We start from the raw sequence: 19,378 nt of genomic DNA on the forward strand, positions 1-19,378 counted from the left end.
TCAGACTTCTCATCTATAAAATGAGGAAAGTAACTTCTACCCTCAAGTATTATTTTGAGGATTACTAGAAAGGTAGCACACTATGGCACAGAATCAGCACCCCTGGTACATTATATGCGTTCAATAGATGTTAAATGTAGAATAATTCGGATGTATTCTATTCTGGTTATTCTTTTGTTAAAAAAATTAATCCAAGCAAGCAAACCAAGAAGGTATGAAAAGGGAACTACAGTATTTTGAATTTAAAAATGGACCATCAACCTTCATGACATAACACAGGATGAACCCAGGTAAACAGGGCATCCGGGAAAATCTACCAAGAACATTAGAGGCTGAGGAGCCAATTTGCAGTAGGAAGAACTAGAGAAGTGATGCTAAGTTGTGAAGATTTCTTACAAGTTGGTACAACTTCAGGAAGGACTATGCTTCAATTTACTAATGGAAAAGTTCCAAGGGCAAGTGTCTTTCACAGGTCAGGGGTGGATCACTGCACAAAGCACAGGAGAAGAAAGGATGAATTCATAGAGAAGACACCATAGTCAACTAAGCCAAGAGTTTCACACAAAGATCAGTTGTCTGCATCCTTTCATGCCTGGCACATGGTAAGCACTATTATTTGCTGAATGATGAATGAATGATACCAACAAAAAATAATGGAAGAGAAATCAGAGATTAAGTAATTAAGTCAGTGCTCAGTACTTTCTCTATTGAACAAATGAATGAAGGTTACTTTGAGTCTACCAAGCAACTAATGAATAAAAGGACAAATATATTCTCAGAGTATCCTGTCAATGAAAGAAGTCAAAGTCCATGATAGAAACTAGTATTTATAGTAGGGGTCACAGGAGAGCAAGAATATCCAGTTGGCCATCTTAAAAAACACTCTGGCACCATTTATGTTCTCTCCACCCTGAGCCCTTCAGATACATACCTCAGACTATCTTTTTTTTTTTTTTAATGTTTATTTAGTTTTTTGAGAGAGACAGAGCAGGAGTGGTAGAGGGACAGAGAGAGGGGGAGACACAGAATTGGAAGTAGGCTCCAGGCTTTAAGCTGTCAGCACAGAGCCCGATGCGGGGCTCGAACTCACAGACCAGGAGATCACGACCTGAGCCACCCAGTCGCCCCCAAACTATCTCTTTCTAAATGAAGCATCAAAGCAAGGTACCAGAAAAACAGCAAAGAAGTGTTAATTCCAGGGGCACCTGGCTGGCTCAGTCCATTGAGTGTCCGACGTCAGCTCAGGTCATGATCTCACAGCCTGAGTTCGAGCCCCGCGTCGGGCTCTGTGCTGACAGCTCGGAGCCTGGAGCCTGCTTCGGATTCTGTGTCTCCCTCTCTCTCTGCCCCTCCCCCGCTCATGCTCTGTCTTTAATAAACATTAAAAAAAATAGTGTTAATTCCAGCCTGTTCCCTTTACAGGAGATAACTTATAGATGATGCAACTCTGTGTAAATTACTATCTTCAGAAGTTGGATCAGACACAGATACTACTGATTACAGGACCTGCTTCCTTATTCCCATGCTATCTGTAGATTTTTGGGAGAAGTTTTCACTCAAAAGAGGATCAAACAAACACACTGGAGTACTTACTAAAAGCCTAGCAATACATCAGGAAATACTACAACCGTTACCAATAAATCACTGAGAAAGTGGACTTATTTTCTTCCCTGGCAATTAAAATTGAACATGTCTCTAAGCATACCACTTTATCTCCAAAAATAAGTCAGTCGATAAGGAGCTTGAGGATGCTTCAAGCCAAACTACCTGACTGTCACTACAATATTACCTTGAAATACTGGAAAACTGCCCACCATTGTTTTTGAAGTCAACTCTCCACAGGTTGGACGAGTCATGCGATCCCCAGGGTGACACCTATCAGTGAAAGGTTTACCTGATATTATGGAACCAGAATTGTGCTAAAGATTTAAAAGGTGTCACTAACTTCCTGTTCTATACTAGCAACTAATGTTTAAACAGATGTTAATTTTGTAAATATTTTTAAATACTTTAATAATTATTTTAAGTATTTTTTCTTGTAAGCTGTAATATTATACATAGCACCAGAGTAACAGTTATTTCCAAATGTTATTATATGACAACAAAACTTTTGTTTTTTGTATGTTAGGTCAAATTCCTGACAAATCAGATTTTTTTTTCAAATTATAATGCATATACTATAACTCTTATAGCATCATGAGTGAAGGAGATGTTGCTCAAGCAAATATAAAGAAAATATATTCAACATTACTTAACATATATACTTCCTCATGTTCTATATAACTTGTTTCCAGTGGTAATATTTAAATTGTCTCACTTAGGGGGTGCCTGGGTGGCTCAGTTGGTTAAGCATCCGACTTCGGCTCAGGTCATGATCTCACAGCTGGTGAATTCGAGTCCCGCGCCGGGCTCTGCACTGACAGCTCAGAGCCTGGAACCTGCTTTGGATTCTGTGGTTCCCTCTCTCTCTGCCCCTAACCCGGCACATTCTGTCTCTGTCTCTCTCAAAAATAAACATACATTAAAAAAAATTTTAAATTGTCTCAGCAATCTGCACTCATTGTTTTACCATATGTCTTTTGATCCATTAAAACCACCAATGGCACTAGAGTTAATAGAATAGAATCGCCTCCTTTTGTGACTCCTGAGTTAGTGATAAATTTAGATCTGATTATAAAAAGTACACACATATTCTAGGAAGCAAAATTAAAAGGAATTAAATTTGATAACTACTTCCTTGAATATTCATCTCTAACTGAACTAAATGGCATAGAAAACTACCACATCCTGGTTCTCAAAGCTGAACCAAAAGTTTGTTAGCGTCTTTAAAACTATTTTTTACAGGGGTGCTTAGCTGGGTCAGTTGGTAGAGCATGTGACTCTTGATCTTGGGGTCATGAGTTCAAGCCACACGTTGAGGGTAAAGATTACTTAATAGAGAAATTATTTTAAAAATATCTTTTCATATCTCTATTTTAATAGAAAAAAATCTCAAACTTAACATGAGGGACCTTGTGTAGGGCACACAGTTGCTTATCCAAAAGCCATTATCCTTCTCTTAATTGGAAAAAGAGCCCTGGTTTTGTTTGGGTTCAACGATTTCTCCTCAAACCTGAGGATGTGATGAAGGGATCAACCATATTAGTCTATTTCAGGAGTCAGCAAAGCAAAGCAGGCCATATGTTGTATAAATAAAGTTTTACTGAGACAAAGCATGCCATTCCCTTACATATATGTCTCTAATTGAGTAACTGCAGCAAAGTCTGTGTTGCCTGCAAAGTCTAAAGTATTCCTTATCTGGCCCTTTACAGAAAATGTTTGCCACCCCCTAGTATAAACTGATTCTGACCATCTCATTTCATTTATCAATGACCAGTTTGAATAAATGGATATGACACAATCCTAGCCAGTAAGATATGTGGAAAAGTCTATGAAGAACTTCTAGAAAGATCACCCTTGCTGACCAAGAGGAACCCACATAAATAAACCCTTTTCTTCTTTTCAATATTTATAGGTCTGCATACAGTAAATAAAATCTAGGCAGTATGTTTTTGTTTGTTTCTTTGCTTCCTTAATAGGAGAAAAAACTGTTCGTTGAAGCTATCTGAGTGAAAATAACACGGTCCCCTGATGAAGTCACTGAATCACCAGATTAATCAACCTTGAAGTCTGTCTAACTGAGAGCTTTTTAGGTAAAATAATAAAGATGCTCATTTTTAAGCCTAGTGGGTTAGGGCTTGCTTTTACTTGCAGCCAAAACATCCTAATAATAATATTCCCATATCCTGGAACAGGAATGTCAGAGAAAGAAAAGATTGGCTGGAGAAAAAATAAGGGAACCGATGTGAGTGGGCTAAGGAAGCACCTCCTCTTAAAAGACATTTTATTTTTAGAACACAAGATTTGAAGGGTGATGGAAGATCCAAACTGCTTTCTACCGAAAGCAGTAAGAATTCTGTATTTATTGTATATTTTAAAATTCTCCTCTAAGTAATTAGGGCTATTTGCAACTAATCCATACTTGCAAACAGTTGCTATTACAGTTATATATTTTAGAGAGAGTGAGAGTGTTAGTAGGGGAGAGGGGCAGAGGGGCAGAGAGACAGAATCATAAGTAGGCTCCATGTTCAGCACAGAGCCCAGTGTAGGGCTTGATCCCATGACCTGGGATCATGACCTAAGCCAAAATCAAGAGTCAGACACTCAATCATCTGAGCCACCCAGGAACCCCATACAGCTATATATTTTTTAAACAAAAGGACAGATTATTTCACAGGTAACTAGAGAAGGAAGAGATGACTAAATTTACATTTACTTTAAAAGTTTTCTACCAATGTATGTAGTATGACTTAAGTCAATCACATTTAAAATGCCATCCATTCAACAGATATTTCCTCAACACCCACTATGTGCTAGGCAAGTGAGATACAGCAAAATACAACAACAAAAGATCCTTGCTCTTAAGGAGTTTATGTTTTAATGGGAGCAGTGAAACGACAAGCCATAAGGTTAATAAGCAATATAAACAGTATCACAGAAGGTAACATAACATGCTAACAAGTTCTAGAACTATATAGGGATTTGGGGGGAAGGAGAGGATTCACTATTAAATAGGAGGGTCCACATGAATTCAATGATAGGTATTTTGAGCAAATACTTAATGGAATTAAAGGGGTAAAGGAGTAAGTCCATCAGAGGCTTCAAAGAGTACAAAGTTAAAATACAGGTTTGTGCCTGTCATGTGGCAGGACCAGAGCAATTGAAGGAGTAGTAAAAGAAGAAATTACAAGGCCACATCATGTAAAAATTTGTAGGTTATTCTAAGGACTTCAGCTTATACACAGAGACAAACAGGAAGTGCTGTAGGACTTTAAGGAGAGAAATGTCAGGATTTGACACACAATTTAAATACATCCCACTTGGTGAAACTAGCAGTGACTGGGAAGTGGGGCAAGCATAAAGGTAGAGTAAACTATTAAAAGGTTTTATGGTAATCTAGGAGAGACATGAAGGTAACTCAGACCAAGGGGATCGAAGTGAAGGTAGTAAAAAATGGCATCCATTTTTGAGTGTTGCAAGTGTGTATTTCTATCTCAAAAATCTTTTTCATCTTGCAGTAATTTCAACCATACTGAAAGTTGCAAGGACAGTTAAAAACAGCCCTAAATCCTTTACCTACATTCACCTACCAAATTAGTTTCCAAGGGCTACTGTAACAAAGTACTACCAACTGGGTGGCTTAAAACCATAGAAATTTATTGTCTCACAGTTTGGGAAGCTAGAAGTCTGAAATGAAGGTGTCAGCTCTAAAATCTGTAGTGGAATCCTTCCTGCTCTCTTTCTAGTTCCTGGTGGTTCAGAGGAAAGCTTTGCAGTTCTTTGGTTTGCAGATGCTTAATTCCAATTTCCACCTCTGTTTACATGGCATTCTCCTAGGATGTCTCTGTGTCCTCACATGGCCTGCTTTTTTTTTTTTTTTTTTTTTTTAATTTTTTTTCAACGTTTTTTATTTATTTTTGGGACAGAGAGAGACAGAGCATGAACGGGGGAGGGGCAGAGAGAGAGGGAGACACAGAATCGGAAACAGGCTCCAGGCTCCAAGCCATCCGCCCAGAGCCTGACGCGGGGCTCGAACTCACGGACCGCGAGATCGTGACCTGGCTGAAGTCGGACGCTTAACCGACTGCGCCACCCAGGCGCCCCACATGGCCTGCTTCTTAAAAGAACACCACTCATTAAATGAGGGGCCCATCCTAGTCCAGTGTGCCCCATCTTAACTAATTATGTATGCAATGGCCCCATTTCCAAATAAAGTCACATTCTGAGGTCCTGGAGGTTAGGACTTCAATGCAGCTCTTCTCAGTGGACACAATTCAACCCATAAGACAGAATTACACCATTTTGTCCTGTTTGTTACAAAGTAGAAGAGAAAAATCAGTAGATGTTTCACAGAGAAAGTAGCCATAGTTGTAATTCAAAATAAATCCCATCTTGCTTTAAGTAACTCCAACTGCTCTCCTAAAGGATTTAATTTTCCAACAGATGACCTAGGCCACTCCCCCAGTCAAGAGGTGTTTATTTATGCAACATGGAGCCAGGTCTTAGCATACCTCAATTGCTCAGTATGAATATGTGGAAAAAAAGTTTTAAATACTGAAGGAGTAGAGAGGTCTTTGCAGAGAGGGACCAGCCTAATGAGGCCCTGGGGGGGGGGGGGCGGCCGGCGGGGGGTGAGAGGCCTCAGGGCAAAGCAGTCCAAAAAGTACAAGAATGGCAAACAATGACCAAGAGAGGTTTTTCTAATTATTTGCTATGGGTTATACTCACACCTTTCTCCAGTTTTATCCCTCTTATAGTATCTTTAGTACAGAGGCTACACTACTTACTGATTTTTTTTGTGTATAAAAATATATTTATTCAGGGTAAACTTGAATGGGACACGGGAATTGAGTTCTATATGCGCGCTAATGCCCCCCAAAAAAGAACTACATTACACTGGGAAGCCTGAGATGAGAATAGAGGAGATTCTTACAGAGTGAAAGGCTAGGGATTAGAAAAATTCCTGGGAAAAATCCAGATTTTCAAGGCTATTGAACTGGTAAAGTAAAACCCATTAAGTCCAAGGAATAAAGATGAACCCAGCTAATACCTGCATATATGTGGAATATTTACAGAACTTTACTAAGGGGTGTGTGTGTGTGAGTGAGTGTGTGTGTGTATGTGTGTGTGTGTGGAAGAGGTTGAGCAGGACAAAGGTCAGAGTGGCGTGTAGGGCTTCCAGACAAAGATCACGCATGAACTCACAGAGGACTCCAGGGTAGAATCGGAAACATTGATTATGTGACCTTGAATTGGACTAGTAAGGAAGTGTAAGATACCAGCAGGACAGCAGAATACCATTTTCATCTTCCCACTTGAAGTGATGCTGGTCCAAGCCTTTGTGTTCGAACTGTTCTAGAGAGCAATGCTCAGCCTCTATAAACCTCTGATTACATGGTAAAAGCTTAGCTCTGGTCTCTATAAGTCTAAGATTGTACACCCATCCTCAGCAGAGAACTAGAGACTAGATACTCAACATTTACCTGAGGGTCACTTACAGAGAGCTCTTCATAATTTGAGTTTTCCAAAGAAGGAATATGGGAAAATATTTTTATCCACTTTAAAAAATGAATTTTTATCCTCTTCAAAGAACAGAAGGAACACAGAGCTCCACCAATTCAAAGTAGAAAAATGTATTTTTCATGAATAATGAACATTTCCAGCTGGCCTAGACAGAATAGAGTGGAAAATGGGTCCCAGCCCCTCCATCTTTTCCTGTCTTTCAGGGGCAATGTAGAGTTAAGAAGACAATGGCCTCACATGACTCCTCACTGTCAGGATCCCATTTTCTCACACCTATCCACCTCCTCCATGAATCCAACTTATTGACTTGCCTGGTATCTTTCAACACCAGCCCTCCTTATTCCAGCACCACCACCTGACACTTTAAATCAATCTGACATGCTTCTCATTCTACTGAATATCATCCCGGAGAGATTTTCTACAGAGTTTCTCAGGGGGTTTCCTTCTCCCATTCTATTATTTCCAGGTATGATCCACACCTTCCATATCAGCCTACTGGTGGACACCTGCATAGGATTTGTTCCATCCCACTTCCTCACATTGTATTCTACTCCAAGAGCACCTTTCTACCCAATCCATCACAGACCTCTCTCTGGGTATACCCTAAATGTGCAAGCCAGTAAGCCCCTCCTCTTTGGCTTATATGTCAATAACCACTTAGAGATACACAGTAATAAAGATAATGTATTTGCAGATTTGGGCAAAAAAAGTAAAGAAGGAGGTCCATTCCTGAAACAACTCAGGCAAATTGTATTAGAAGGCTATGTGATGAAAATGATACTCTAGGACCTACAAATCTTCGAGAGTAGCTGAAGGGAAACAAGAGAAGATGCACAGAAACAGCCTCTCCCAAATCCCAGGAACTTGGGTGATAATTTGCAGCACAAATGGAACCAGCTCTTCCAGGATCTCTTGGTTAGACACAAGAAGGCTTTTTTTGGCTATAGTCCTGGTCTGTAGAAACTGTACTTAAGGAGAGTTTCCCTTTGTCTTATTCAATGTAAAACCTATCTTCACCCAAAGCCTAATGCAGGCGAAAGAATCCCTACCGCTTTCTCAGCTGCAGCCTCTGCCCTACACTAAGGCCCAGATCCAGTGCCTGTCTGGAATTCATCCTCAGTTACTGCTCTTACATGCATGTGACTCTGGTTGTAGCCCGGCCCACTCTCAAGCCTGTCTCCCAATCAGATCTAGGTCTGTATAACCACTGTAAAAACCAGAAAGAGGAGCAGCTTCTCACCCAATCCGAAATTCTACACTTGAAATGGCATTTGTGGCAGAAACAGCTATACAATTTGTGGGCTTAACTTACCGTCTGAGGTCCAAAGATCTCAGAAAGCCTTTACTCCCCCAGCTCTCAACATCCCACAGGACAGCATGAATTTCCAAGCCTACAGGCTAGTCCTTCCTGAAGGATTTGTTCTAAGCAAGGAAAAGTGGAAGCAACTTTTGTGTCGCCTTCAAAACAGATACAGAAGAAGGGAGGAATCAGTCCACATCATACAAAAGACTGTGGCGCTAATTAAGCCTAAATATAAGTTACCAGAAATGTCTCAAGCCTGAAAGGCCAATAAGGACTCTCATAGCCCTCTGTGTTGAAGGGTCAAGTGATCTCAAGGAAACTGAACTGAAGCACCCAGGAAGATTCTACTTAGAGAATCCAGATAATTCCCACTAAGAAATGACCTGAGGAGGGGTATAGGCCATAACTTGGGGACGGGCCCAAAAGATAAGCTACGAAGGGGCTGAAAAAGCTATCCAATGAAGACTCACTCTCAGAAGCTTATGCTAAGAAGGCGACAAAGGATTTTGAGTCACTCATGGATTTATCCAGTGGCCCTAGGAAGATCTCCACCAGCAGCATCCTGAAAACACCTAGAACATATACCTGGGCAAGAAGGAAAGACAGATCAATGAGGGGTATGATCCATGAGAGTGAGCATCCTTCCAGGATTATTGGCCATTCTATGCTACCCTCTCCTTAAAAGTCCCATTATCTCCTTTAAATCAGAAACTTGGTACTCTCAGTAAGTCAGAATTATTTTGGGAGCCTTCCTTGATCCTTTCTAGAAACAAGGCTTGGGGCTACAAGCCAAATTGATTTGCTTTCAAGAATGGCAAAAGTGGAGCCTACTTCTCAAGATCCTTTAATTCATAAAACTATGGTATTAGATGTAAAGGTCTCAATATGACCTTTTAACAAACCACATTTCCTACTCAGTCACCCATGTTTCAAGGGCAGATTTACTCAATAGCTGAGCTGGGGAATACAGGTATTTTTAAATTATCTGGACCATCTTCTCTTGTGGGTGAGCACAGCCAGAATCATGACGTGGTCCCACTTTCATATTTGTGATGATCTTACAAAATCTCATCAGGCTAGAGATGATGGCGAATACATTTCCAACCCTCACACTCTGCAACAAAGAGAAAACCTGGCAGAGTAGAACTGAACTGGATGCCAACAGGGTATCCCAGAGATGATTATCAGTCTAGCAAGAACAGACTTTGAACCTAGGAATAAGATTGGGAATTGTGCCTCAGAAGATTCCTGCCATCACATAGACGTACCTCAGAGAGTGAAGATAAGAGGCATAAAGTTGGAGGTGCTTAGAAGGGACAGTAGTTCCAAGAAGATAGTACAGTTAACAGCTATAGAGTCCACAGTGCCAAAAAATAAAGAAGAGTGAAAGAGATACATTCTGAGAGCCACAGAGCTCAGAAATTCCCAATACTAACTGGGAACCTAAGTAATCTAAGGTTTATAATAACTAAGGAATATCCTCATGACCATTACTGTTGATAACCTAAAATATAGGGAAAATGTACTGTAAACACCATCTTTCTTCTCAGTTCAAGATTAAAACAGAAGTAGAGCCTCAGAGCCATGCTCATAACTGTGTCACCAAAGTGCCCCCACCCTGACTCAGTTTGGCTGCTACTGGCAGCCCCACCCCCAAAGCATGCACAGCACCTTCCCATGTTTTATATAACTACATGGAGGGGAGGGAAAGCACTCTAGCGTAGCAGGAGCATGGATCTTCTAAGTTTCAGACCCTAAGATAAATCTAGAGTATTAATGTAAATCCAAATGAAGAAAGTCAGTACACTAGCAGCCCCAAACAAGTAGAGAATCCAGAGGTAATACAGATTTGGGGACCTTCCACACCAGAGAGAAAAGGCCACTCTGCAAAAAGAGATGAACAACAGAGACCTGCTGAGTGAGATATCACAGTACCTTCCCCAAAAGGGTACAGGCTCCTCAAAAAAACAATTCAAAGAAAGGAAGAGTCATTTGTCTCAGTGGGTTCATCCAAGAAAAGGGAAAAGTCAGCAATGTTCCCTGCAGAATGCCAAGTCAGTATCAGCCTCTGAGCAGAGCTCAGGTTCTGTTCAAAACAGAGTTGCCTTTTGGGTAGTATGGACACTGAAGGCCTGGAGCACACATCAATCATGGGCTTGATCCAGGAGAGAAGACTGCATCTAAGGCATATACTTCAGGCAAGAGAGCACAGACAACGCATCAAAGAACTCCAGGCTCAGGGAGAGCCCACAGCTGAACAATTCTATAATTACAGACCTTCCTCCTCCCTTAACCAAAGCAAAGTGACAAGTGCCACATTCCACAACCTTTAAGCACATTCTAAGGGCCTGGATTTTTTGAGCAGGAGCAGGCAGTTCAGAAACAGGGATTGATGTCCCAGAAACAATCAAAGTCAACCTTGTCTAAGGATCCTCTTTCCATGCCTCCCAAGAAGTCTGTGTCCCCATTCTAGCCCCACTAGCTGCTGTCCAAGATGGAAGACACCACAGCTCACTCCTGCTCCTGCTGTGGGCTCTGTCTTTTGAGACTGTCATTTCAAGTATGCCTGAAAAGTCCTCCTCCATTTTCTCCTATGAGGGAAATATCTTTCAGTGAAAATTTTCAGTCCATGTGGACAAAATGTATTTCAACTGCTCTTTCTCTTAAGAGGTTGTTCTCAGTTTCTCCTTCCAAGAATCTTCCCAATCATACGGGTTTCTTCTAATGAGAGAGTAGTGTCTTTGCTACATTTATAGTCAAGGTTTATATAATCTCGGTAGCTTCAGCTGATTAAGTGAGCATCATTCTCAAATAGGACATCCCATCCAAGGTTTTAGTTGCATAGTCATTATTTCCAGTTATATACAGTCCAGATATCAAAGAGCTACTCTCCTTCCCAGTGGGGGAAAAATTGATTTAGGCTCAAAATTGATAAGAACACCAACAGTTAAAGACTAATAAACCAGATTATCATCTTTCACCCAACAGAGAACGGATCTCTATAAACCGCTAATTAGCTCACAGAGACTGCCAAATGGTCAGACCATAAAACAAAATTCCCAATCATTCTTGTCACTAATGAAGAAGAACTTATCAGGCCAATAATAAACCTCAAACAAACACACACCATGGAATCAGTAGATAACAAAATTAAAATGAGAAAAACTAAGTCAACAAAACTCTATGTTTCTTTAGATTTATTTCTAGGAGTAAAGACATGAGTAGGTGTAAATTTCCCATATTTTCCTATATTCCTATATTTTTTGGTGACAAAATTTAGCTGGTTCTAACAATGGAACCTACTGAATATCTCAGTTGAAGATTTCCAAAGCTCTTAAATACAATTAATTGTTAGGAAGTTAAAATCATGATTTTCATACAGCTATAGGACTGACAGGCATTAAAGACTTTATTTTACTCATAATGAGCTAACCAGTCAGATGTTATGACTGCATCCTGTTTCTAGATATATTCTGAAAGTAGATCCAAAGATTTCCTGAAAGATGGAATGTGTGATGTGATTTACTGGACTCACTTCTTTAGAATATGTGAATCAGAGCTAAAATTTTATCTCCGAACCATATGTATATAGCTTTTTTTTTATCCAGCATTTTTATAGTTGGTTTTTCAGTATTTGTGAACACCAAAAGCATGTTCAGTAGAATTCAAAACAAAGAAGAAAGCACCTGCTGTTAGGAACAGTCATTTTAAGTTGAAGAAAATTATTCAGGAGGAAAAACACACACACACACACATGCTGGGTTAGTGGCTTTATCTTGAAAGTGCCGGTTCTCAACAAAGACAAAAACAAACTTAGGGGGAAATTTTGCTTGGAAAATAGCTCCCAAATCACCAATAATTGGATTATAGGAAGACATTTTGGTTCTACTAATGTTATAATGAATTATATATTCAATAGCCTTTTGGCTGATTGACCCATAATTTTAAACACTAACTCAGATATTTCATATTATATACAATGAGCTGCATATTAAATGGCTTTTTTGGCTGGCTACCCAATAATTTTAGCACCAATTCAGATAGTTCATAATGCATATAGATGGTAGATATTACATACTGGCTGTTTATTAATAAAAACTTGGGATCTCCTATTTAGTGATAAAGGGATAAACAAGATACGACTAATGTTGGATCTTCACACTTTATGAAAGATGATTAGCAACTTACTATCACCTCTATTTAGTTAATGTTATTGTGAATTTATTTATGATGTTGCCTTTGAGTAAATAACTAATAGGTAGGGTAGGTAGGTAGGTAGGTAGGTAGGAAGGAGGGTAGGCAGATAAAGAGATGAATCTGTGTAAAAAATTAGAAAAGTAAAGTTGATAAAATTGATTTTCCAGTTAGAAATAGCAATCACTCACTCCATCCTGAAACAGGCACCCGCCAGGGTAGTATACTTGCTGAGATTCCAACCTCAGCAGTACTGTCCCAAATATGCTGAAGTGTAAGTGTAAACATGATGAAACATCATGTAATTGATGATAATATTACACTTTGCTAGAACCTATTGGTTCTAACTTACTGTTTTCTCAAGAATCTGTTCATTGTTGGAATGGATTTGCTGTGGTTACTGTAAATACCTAGAAGCATTTAATACCTATTCTTGCAGAGGAACGAGCAATGACATACAGAACACCAACTAAAATTGGTTCATATTACTTGCTTATGTAGTTTCTATTTTGTATATGGGAATGTAACTACCAAACCACCAAAACTGGTGCTATTGTTATCTTCTCTGAAAATTTATGTTTGATTGGCCCACATCTGTTTGCTCAACCTGTGGTCAACAGGACACATGGTTTGTGTGCTTGTTTGTTTGAAAGTCTAGTTAGAACAATATGGTAGTTAAAAACAGAATGACAATTACTAATTCATAAGTGGTTAAAGGCAACTTTGGCTTTTCTATCATTAATTTTAAGCCAGTCAGGCACTATATTTGAAACTTACTAATTTACAAAGACAGCAAAGTTATAAAAGGAAATAACACTAAATTAATAATCAGACTGGAAACCCCATTCTAAGTATAAAATGCCAATAAACATTTGATTTCACCCCCTTAAGTTTTCTGTTTTTGTACTCAAAATTAAACCAAATATTTTGCAGGTGGAGTTTCAGGATGTTTGACACATTTTGTTGAATATGAATTTTCAGAATTTCACACAAGTCACCTGTCCCTTTATGCATGACTTAGTAGTGATACCCCATCACATTTTACTCCCCACACATGTAATATACAGATTAGCTAACAGTCTTTCAACATTCTGGGGTTTCTAAAACTCCTGGGGTGGCCAAGTTTGTTTTCTATTACTATTTAAGAAGTTATGCACCAATTCATGAGTGCCATTTTCAGCATGTAATATATTTTTTAAGTAATGCATCAAAAACAATGAAAAAACAATTTACAACATAGTTATGACAATTTTCCAAATACAGGTTTTTTGAAGGTCATGGTAGAGTCATTATAGCTGATGGATTTTCAGGTTCACTTTAAGCAGAACCATTTTGTGTTGCAGATAAAACATCTTTCACTGATAAACTGAAAACAAACAAGTTCCCCATGTAGTTGCCCTCAATAAAATGTTAACACAATGAGTCCAGTCCAATCATGAGCAGTAACCAGATGGCTAGGCAATATTTGACACATGACTTATCTGTCAATGCTTATAGCCACACACTAAATTCACTCTGGGTTTGACCTTGATTGTCTTACAGACTCTGTCAATCACGTTGGCATGTGATTCTTCAATCCAAGGTAAATTTCCTCTATAACTACAATCAGATGGTTGCTAAGGCATTGCTGTCAGTCAATGAGTTATCCCCAAAGGTAGGCTTTCTGTAACTGTGTGTGATAGTCAACAAACTTTCAGTTAAAATACCATCAAAAGACAATTTATGCTGTATTTGAGATAAGTGTTCCAGGCCTAGCTATCAGGAGAGTCCAATAAAAGAGAGTGAATTGGGAACTTAATTCAATGGATAAGAAGGTCAAGAGTAAACCTAACAATCAAATTATAATTTTAAGAAACTCCTTTCTAATCAAACCTGTCACACAATATTTAGCAAAGTCTGGGTCTTTCAGAATCCTCTTGCTAGGACTACCAAATAAGCAAGTGGCCCCCAAATATGTGTTTCTTATTTGAAAAGCAGAAGACAAAATTTGTTGTCAAAGAGAGCTAACTTTGGATCGCAGCTCACTATTCATTATACAACTTTGATAAGGTGAAACTTTCTGTGAGCCTCACTTTTCCACTCTGCAATGTAAGGATACACAACTTTTTGGGCTATATGAGATTAAGTTAAGTAATAAATATAAATGTACTTAGCATCATATATGACCTAGTAAAACAGTTCATAAATGTTGGCTTTATTCCTATCCTTCTAGCAAACTTTTTAATATAAAAAGTACGAGTTTGTTTAGGCTAAATGTATTTTTTACCAGATTATGAAATATAAACTGACAGAAAACCTATAAATCAGAAATCAAACTATACATTATGACTCCTATTTCTATCACATAAATATGATCAATATAATCAATATACCTACACTATTAATTCGGTAGTCACAAGCTACATGTGACTAATGAGAAACAGAAATGTATATAAATTGGGGAGTGTGCTTAAAACGACAATAAACATTTATTATTTCACATAATTTTGGGGTCAGAAATTTGGGAGCAACTTAGCTGGTGGTTCTGGAGGTTGCAGTCAAGATGTCATCCAGAGAGGCACCTGACTCAGATGAGGATCTGCCTCCAAGAGAATTCACTCACATGACCAGCAACTTGATGCTCGTTTTGGCGTTATGTCGTAGTTCTTTGTCATGTGAACATCTCCATGACGCTGTCTGGGCATCCTTAAGCCTCCACATGGCCTCTGGCCTCCCCTAGAGCAAGTGATCCAAGAGAGCAAGGCAAAAGCTGCCATGTCTTTAATGACCTAGTCATGGAAGTCATATTCTGTCATTTAGAAAATGTGACTAATCTGAAATGAAATGTGCTATAATTAAAATACATATCAGATTTCAAAAACTTACTACAAAAAAGTTAAGTCATTAATAATTTTTATACTGAAAATTTTTGAGGTACTGATTGTTTTAAATAAAATATATGACTAAAATTAATTTTACCTGCTTCTTGCTGCTTTTTTCATGTGACTACAAGAGAAATTTAAATTGGATATGTGGTTTACATATTATTCTAAAGGACCATGCTGATATATATAGTTGATCTTTATGGATGTCTAAATGGACAAATTTAGGAATTGGTTTTACAATCACACATATAGCTCACCCCATCCTAAATAAAGCTTGTGAGGGGCGCCTGGGTGGTTCAGTCCATTAACACCCAACTCTTGATCTCAGCTCAGGTCATGATCTCAGCGTTCATGAGTTTGAGGCCTGCATCAGGCTCTGTGCTGACAGTGTGGAACCTGCTGGGGATTCTCTCTCTCCTTCTCTCTTTGCGCCTCCCCCTCTCAAAATAAATAAATAAACAAAGAAAATAAATAAAGCTTTTGCAAATTAAAAAAAAAAAAAAAACACTGAGTAGACGAATAGTAAAAGTTCTGAAGAAAAAATTCTGTGAAAAAAAGTCCAGTGTAAAATTGCTAATGGAGGTATTGGACATGAAAAACACATTGTCCTCAATGACATTCATAGTGTATACTCTTAATAGGGTAATATTTTTTGTTATAGTTACAGGAGGGAAAGCATTCATCCATGCTGAAAGTTCAAGTTTATTATCTCAACTTCATTTGATGTATGAAGAATCCTATTAATAAAATCTAACATTCGCCTCTCCTTACTAGCTCATCCTATTTGGGGTAATATGGAAATGTCAGTTTGATGGCTCATCTTTATCTATAAAAGGGAAGACAAGGAACAAAACTTTCGTATTCCCCCCCCCCAAAAAAATTGTCCCATGGATAATTCGTATTTGACCAGAAATATTTTAATCATGTGAGCACTTAATAAGGTACAAATAATTACGTGCAATTACATGATAATTACTTTCAATGTAATTACCATGCCTTTGCAGCTTTTTTAGAGATAATCAGATGGTTACTGGTGAACTGCAAATTAATTGATAACAGGACATTTATAATTGCAAATGATCATGATTACCTTGGAGTGCTATGAGCACATTAGAAATATGAGTAGGATGGCAGGAAGATCAGGGACTTTCATTTAACAGGAATGTCACAGAATAAGTAAGATGAGATCATAAATCTACCTGCTTCAGTTCGAGGCTAAAGAATGCCCCGCACCTGCTGTTAGCAAAATTTTTGGTCCTGTTTCATTCAATATACATATAGCCTATTTGGGATTAGTCAACCAGTTAGAGATGTTCTCCCTGCATGCACCATCTGCATTGTGTATTTAAAGGGATCTAAGCAACAAATTAGTTTTAGACTTGGAAGATAAATTGATCAAATGCTATGTAAAAAAGAAATACAGAGGATGAGAAAAGTAAAATGGCTTAGATTACACAGTGTGAGAGAGCTAAATAATTTTAGATCTCATCATTTTCAGTCTAGGATTACATGACATTAATATTTCACAAACCCAATTCCTTTACATACTATTTCATTATAGTGCCATACTTATACATTGACCTTCTCTGACTTAATAATTGATTCAACTGTAACACAGTTCCATTTTAACTTCATCCTAAATGTTAATAACTTAAAATTTATTAGTTTGATGTTAATTCCACTTTTTCTAAATCATATTAAAATTAGTATGCATCAATTAATAAAAATATGATACTCTGTGACAGAATGCCTACCACACTTTGTGAAACACTATGCTATATCACACTCCCACTGCAGGCTAGAATTCCTTAAGGTTAAGAATGACTTAAAATAGTACCCTGGCACTTCAGAAAACAAAAAATAGTAAGCACCTTGTATACAGCAATGTATTATATAATAAATGCAAGGATCTGTGGGTTACCACCATGGCCCTCGAGAAACTCAAAGTTCTCATACAATATAAAAGCCTTACACAAATACATTCAATACCAGGCAGCATGAAATGCATGCTTTAAAAATGGTACATCCTCCTACAGAATGTCACAGGTCTTAGTTATATCATTCCTGGCTGAGGTAAACAGTAATGGCTTTGCAATAGAAGAAGAAAATGAGCTAGGGCTTTAAGGGTATTAAAGTCTAGGAAAGTCAAGTAAGGACACCTAAGGCAGAAAATGTAAAACGAAAAATCATTCTGATGGAAAAAAAAAGTATGGCATATGTGGTGGTTAACTTTTATGTATCAACTTAACTAGGCTATGATGACCAGTTATGTGGAAACAGTAGTCTTCACATTGCTGTAAAAGTATTTTGTAGATATAATCAACTACTATAATCAGTTGAATTTAAGTAACAACTACCCTCAATAAGGTGGTGGGCCTCAGCCAAACAGGTTTCCTGGAAAAGAAGGAATTCTGCCTCAAGACTGTAACATAAAAATTCTGTCTGTGTTTTCAGCCAGCCACCTTTCCCTACAAATTTCAAATTCAACAGTACAACATCAACTCCTGTCTATGTATCTAGCCTGCCAGTCTGCTCTTCACATTTAAACCTCAAGACTTCAACATTAACTCTTGCCTGAGTTTCTAGCCTGAAATCCTACCCCATAGATTTTGGACTTACCAGCTTCTGCAACTATATGGACCAATTCCTTACTGTACATATGTATATTATACATAATAAACACATTCCTTAACACACACACACAATCCTACTGGTTGTTTCTCTGGACAACCTGATACAGCATGTGAAGATAAAAAGTAAACAAACACAAGAATAAAGGGAAACAAATGCAAAGTAGATTTCGAACAGATAGCACACAAACACTGAAGAATTCAGATGTGAGGAGGAATTCATAAAGTAGCCACTCAAGATGTGTGATCAGAGGAGGAATACAATCCAAGAGGTACTTTAGGGAGACACATGTCAGTAGTATACCTGATGGATCAAAGAGACAAAAGATACCAGATGTAGAGAAACCAGGTAGAAGGTTATTACCAACATTTAATAGTTACTTTACCAAATCAATAAAATCTGTGAAAATCGCACTGATAATGTTGAAATTCTCTCCTGTAATAAAAAATGGTATGATGATGAAACTATACACTTTCAATTGTACATCTGACTTAAAAGCTCTTTTGAAAAAACACTCAGTATTGCTCATTCTTGCTTTAAACTTTCTTTTTTCATAATCCCTTAATGGGTATGCACCCTAGAATTACTCACCACCACAATTTTGCTTTTATCTGTGTTTGTGTAATTATCTGACATGCAACATGGAAATGGGCATGCAGTGGTATTTATGAAAAAAAATCTCCCTCTTTCTCTTTAAAGTGACTTTTTAAATTTTTATTCTTGCATGCATCTATATGTGACTGCAGGTTTCTTGGATGCTAGCTACAAAAGTAACTCTGTTGATTTTCTATTGACTTCTATCCAACACAAAAGTAACTTCTCAATAAATTCTTAAAACTCAGAGAAAAGTCCATTTTCATGTTACTGACCTTGCTGTGGTATTTACTTCTTGCAATATTAGTGCAAATACAGATTACAATTTCTTTATTTTACATTTAAACTAACTTTTTTGTCATATTTATTTTTGAGAGAGAGAGAGACCGTGAGCACCCCTGAGTTGAGGAAAGGCAGATAGAGGAAGACAGAGGATCTGAAGTAGGCTCCGTGCTAATGACAGAGGACCCCACGCTGGGCTTGAAATCACAAAGAGCGAGATCATGACAGAAGCTGAAGTTGCCAAAGATGGACACTTAACCAACTGAGCCACCTAGGTGCCCCAGATTTAAACTGACTTTTAAATATACATCTCCCACAGGGTGCCTGGGTGGCGCAGTCGGTTAAGCGTCCGACTTCAGCCAGGTCACGATCTCGCGGTCCGTGAGTT

General features: G+C 38.3%; 1 protein-coding gene across 4 annotated transcripts in view; it reads right to left on the reverse strand.

Annotated features, from left to right (window-relative positions):
* Positions 1-19,378, reverse strand: part of CNTN4 (contactin 4) — a 911,050-nt gene that overhangs the window by 810,693 nt on the left and 80,979 nt on the right. The gene's annotated exons all lie outside the window — the stretch shown is intronic.

The sequence above is a fragment of the Herpailurus yagouaroundi genome, unplaced genomic scaffold (genome assembly GCF_014898765.1).
Source record: "Herpailurus yagouaroundi ecotype Mexico unplaced genomic scaffold, PumYag 183, whole genome shotgun sequence".
Lineage (NCBI taxonomy): Eukaryota > Metazoa > Chordata > Mammalia > Carnivora > Felidae > Herpailurus > Herpailurus yagouaroundi.